The 5162-nt window shown below is 46.7% G+C and overlaps 1 pseudogene; it reads right to left on the bottom strand.

The window, feature by feature from the left end:
* Positions 1-4209: 4209 nt before the first annotated feature.
* On the bottom strand, positions 4210-4545 carry LOC110285214 (PCNA-associated factor pseudogene; annotated as a pseudogene).
* Between the last annotated feature and the right edge of the window lie 617 nt (positions 4546-5162).

Genomic DNA, 5162 nt, shown 5'->3' with positions numbered 1-5162 from the left:
CTTGATGAGTGGGGCTGGTGAGATGGCTCAGTGGGTAAGAGCACCCGACTGCTCTTCCGAAGGTCCAGAGTTCAATTCCCAGCAACCACATGGTGGCTCACAACCATCCGCAACGAGATCTGGCGCCCTCTTCTGGAGTGTCTGAAGACAGCTACAGTGTACTTACATATAATAAATAAATAAATCTTTAAAAAAAAAAAGGTACTTGACGAGTACTGATGGTACCCAGGAGTTGGCTGCTCAGCCATGATCTGAGAAGGGCAGAGTAGACTGTGAACAGCAGTGGACACCCAACTTCAACACCCCAGCCAGACCTCACCTCTTCTTAGTTCATTGCAGCTCCAAAGCCCACACAAGGCCTCAGAGAATCCCCAGTGCTCAAGAACTCTCAAGAACACCATGCTTCTCCTGGGACCCGTAGGGGAGATTTCAAATTTAGGCTTCCCCGCATCCTCCTCCACGTCATTGGCAAGGAATCTACTTGGAGAGGAATGAGATCAAGGGGCGGAGGCTGTGTGTGGCCTTGCCCTGCCAGTCAGCCCGCCAGTCACTCATAGTGCCAGAAATGCACTGGCAAGTAGACCAAGACCTTGGGCAGGAGGTACAAAAGGAAGAGGATCGGATGAGCCAATGGGGAGGAAGGGTTAGCAACTAGGTTCATTTGCTCACAAGGCATTTTGGTGCAGGGAAGAAAAGATAAGGTATAAGGTATAAGTGAGGCATGGAGGCAGGATTATGAGGCTATGCAAAAATATATTGATAACTAAAAGCCAACCTGAGATCATGGACTTTGTCCCTCCAAACCCAAATAAGTAAGTAAATAAAGGAATAAATAAATAAACCCCAGCATGCAGGAAGGTGGTTCAAGAGACTGTTTGGGTTTAAAGCCAGCCTGAGCTACATAGTAAGACCCTGTCTCAAAATAAACCAGTGAATGCCTTGATAGCCAGGGTTGGAACTGCACACTATAACCCACTCCCAGGAAGTAGAGGCAGAGGGATCAGAAATTCAAGGCTGCTCAAGGCTATGTATCAAGTTGGAGGGCTAGCCTGGTGTTCAAGACATGAGATTCTGCCTTAAACACACACACACACACACACAAGTGAATATCCAGGTAGACATAATGAGGGAGGTGAGGACAGCCTAATGATGTGGGCTTAAGGGTTAAAAGCGAGTCTATCCCAGGAGACTAGGGGACCCAGCAACCCACTTCACACCCCACTAGTTCAACCATCCCTGCAAGCGACTCTGAGCCTTTACCCTAGGCTGTGTCTCATCTTCTCTGAGGTCTGAAAGCAGGGACTCTTTTGAGAGGAATTTGGTGTATGTGGGGTGTCCTCTGCAGTAGAGAAGAGAAGCAGGGGACACAGGTCACCCCCTTATTGACACAGTGATATGAGACACACTGAAGCCTAAAGCAGGTTCTGGCATGATTCCACCACATGCCAGTCTTGCCAGCCATGAGGGAGAAGGTAAGGCCTCAGACCTCCTCGAGGTGAGGCAGGGATGATTCTGTTCTTTTTTTTTTTTTTTTTTTTTTTTGGTTTTTTCGAGACAGGGTTTCTCTGTGTAGCCTTGGCTGTCCTGGAACTCACTCTGTAGACCAGGCTGGCCTCGAACTCAGAAATCCGCCTGCCTCTGCCTCCCGAGTGCTGGGATTAAAGGCGTGCGCCACCACGCCCGGCTGATTCTGTTCTTTACACAGCTGCTCCTCGGGCCCCACCTCATTTCATTCCAGTCCCCAGGTGAAGCCCTCCTGGGACCCCCTGGGATCCTCTGGGACCCCAGGCTAGGACTGCAGCGAGGCAGGGCTGGCCTCAGTGGAGCTGTGCTAAATGCTGGAAGGGTTTTTGTTATTCCTGCTGGGAGGTGAATGGAACAGAAGACCCATCTTACAGAAAACTGAGGCCTCAGCAAAGGAAAGGTGGGCCCATAGGATTCCAAAGGCTCGAGTAGCTGAGTTTCTCTGTGTTCACCCTGCCTTTCTTTCTCAATAGGGTCTCACTATATAGACCAGTAGACCAGGCTGACCTGGAACTAACTCACAGATGCTCACCTTGCTCTGCCGCCTTAGTGCTGGCATTCGGAATATAACACACGTCCAGTTCCTTTATTTTAAAACAAGCTCTCTATGGACTGGAGAGATGGCTCGGGGCCCAAGAGCATTTGTTGCTCTTGCAGAGAATCGGGGTTCAGTTCCTAGCATCCACATGGGAGTTCAAAACCACCCATAACGACAGTTCTAGAGGATCCAGTGCCCTCTTCTGGCCTCCACAGGTACCCGGCATACATGTGGTGCGTTGGGTTTGGGGTGGAAGCCAAGAAAACTCGCTTCTAAGTTAAAAAGGAGCTTAAAAATGCAAGTTTTACTGTTTGAGCACGCAGGGAGGCAGCCAGTTCAGGATCTGAACCCTGTCCCTGAAGGGAACGTGTGCAACACATATAAAGGAGGGGAACACAAAGTGGGGGGTGGGAGGTAGAGCTGGGGGGGCACAAGGAGCTGCAGGGTTATCCAGTCTTATTTTGACATCATGGGTTGGGCAAGGGAGTACCCACTGGAGATTGAGTTATATTCAGGCTATCTGGCTTCAAGGTCCTTAATTCAGCTTTTTAGCCAGGTCCCCTCCTGGACTCTGGACCATAATTTTAGAATGATAAGGAAACAAAGGAGTGGGCAAGTTCACATAGTCAGTTAGGGAATAATAGGCCATCGGTTACATATTTTTATAACGTGTGCACCTTGGTTTAGAGAACAGAAATTTCTATATTCTTTACCAGTTCACAGACAACTAAGAAAAGGTTTTGAGAAATGGGATAGATGCTCACTCCTAGGCCTGGGAACATGACCTTTGACCCTGACGGCAAGATGGAGAAGCTGTCCTGGAGATGGCTGGACCCAGACAACTGTCTCCTTACAAGTTGTCCCAGAGATGTGGGGACTCAGACAACTGTTTACAACTGAAGTTGTTCAGCTGTGGGGAAGACCCTGGCTCCCTCAGGGCCTGGGACCTGGAATCCGGCTTCTCCCTATGATTAAATAGAGTCTGAAAATGAAATGGGGGGGGGGCACTCTCAATGTGTTTCTTTTGCCTGGATGTCAGTACAACAGTCCCTCTGTATTTATATACCCGAATCAAATCTTTGATAGTATGCCTCCTGTCTATTATATAAGGCATTGTATTATGCTCTCAAAATCATAGGTTGGAGAGCATTAATGCAGTTTTGGATAAACCATGAAGTGAAGTTTATCATGCAAGGGACATAAAATGTCAACTCTAAGGCTAGATCAGGCTGGTAGTGAGACTGGTGTGTCCTTCCTTTTGACTTAGCATTTTAGCCTGTTAGGTGGGACAATGGTCACTGCTTCCAGCTCACATCAGGATGTTGTTATCCGGAGCCCAGGAAGGGTGAGAGGCTAGTCAAAGTCTGGGCAGTGCATCTGATTAGCTGATCCAGCCCGCAGGCGGGGAGCAATCCCATCAGCTGGCAACATCAGCTCTCAGCAAATCCAGAGCTCAGTCCATGGGTGATCCCTGGGTGGAGTCTGCCAGCCAGGTGAAAATCTGCTGAGACAAATCTAGACTAGGGACAGAAGTTAACATTGCCTAGCAACTGGGGAAATTAAGGACTCCCAAGACCAAGGGGGAAATCCCATTTTCTTTCTTTTTTTTAATATTGAAAATGTTAATGTAAAAAAGACTAAGTCAAAATTTTAAAGCAAACATGGCATAACAATAAGGCACCATTTCCATAACCAAGGCCCATAAAGTGGCATCAGTACAAGAATCTAAGCAAAGACTGTAGAGTGGTAATTAGTGTCAGGTAAGGTTGACTTCAAGAAGCTTTAACAGGTGAGAAAGGAGGAGCATAGGGCATAAGTGTAAGTGTGCAATTCAAATGTACAAATTATAAAAATTCTCCATTCCTTCGGGAGGCAGAGGCAGGCGGATTTCTGAGTTCGAGGCCAGCCTGGTCTACAAAGTGAGTTCCAGGACAGCCAAGGCTACACAGAGAAACACTGTCTCGAAAAACCAAAAAAAAAAAAAAAAAAAAAAAAAAATTCTCCATTCTTATATCTGGTTTCTTTTGAATGACTAAATTTTATCCTAATTTTTTTCCCATCAACAAGCCAATTGGACAAACTCATTTACCCGAATTTGCACGTAAGTAATGTAGAAAAACGGAAGACATTATTCAGATGAGTAAATTCTATTCATTTTCATCATCTCTGTGATCAGGTTGCAAAGGACTCGGTTTTCTCTTTGCTTTTCCTAAGCCACTGCTTCCTGCTTCTTCAGGTATCTGGTTCTATTTTTTAGAATCTTTAGGGACAACCTGAAGAATTCCCTGATGCCTTGTTGTCACTTGGGCATTGGGCACACACAAACAGACTGGGTTCCCTCCTGCATGCTTATTTTCAGATTTTCTCAACGAACTTGAAGAATTGGTGACAATGGTGGAGGAGCCAAGCACCTTCCTAGGGGCTTGAGAAGCCACCGGTTTTCTGTAGGCTCCTGGGACGTAGTTTGCTTTGGTCCGAACCATGTTCACACAGGAAGAGACAACTTTCACCGACACCCCAACTGCAGATGTCTCAATTAGAGAAGAACCGGAAATCTCATTTTCAAGAGCACATGGTGTCCTTATCTGTCGTCCCTGTGATCTGTGGCAGGTGGATACAGGTCTTAAGACTTGTTTTGCTGGGCGTGGTGGCGCATGCCTTTAATCCCAGCACTCGGGAGGCAGAGGCAGGCGATTTCTGAGTTCGAGGCCAGCCTGGTCTACAGAGTGAGTTCCAGGACAGCCAGGGCTACACAGAAAAACCCTGTCTCGAAAAACAAACAAACAAACAAACAAACAAAAAAGACTTGTTTGATTTCCTGATGCTTATGTGGATTTTAGTTTACAAAAGAATACATATTAGTATTGAACATTGTATTGAAATCTAAGCTTTAGGAAAATCAGTTAGCAGGTATCTGAAAGACAGCAGGAGTAGACTCATTCCTTTGAAACCTAGCAAAAGCTATAGGTTTGGATTGAAAGGCACGAACATTCTTCCCCCAGTCCACAGGGCTGGACACACAGTCTGACAGGATGTTTTTCACACAGTGAGACGCACCTTTGAGTCTGTACTCACAAGACAGCCACAGGGGATTTAAAAG

Source organism: Mus caroli, unplaced genomic scaffold, assembly GCF_978045245.1.
Source record: "Mus caroli unplaced genomic scaffold, Mus_caroli_1 scaffold_20, whole genome shotgun sequence".
In the NCBI taxonomy this organism is placed as follows: Eukaryota; Metazoa; Chordata; class Mammalia; order Rodentia; family Muridae; genus Mus; species Mus caroli.
This window is presented reverse-complemented; position numbering and strand designations above follow the sequence as displayed.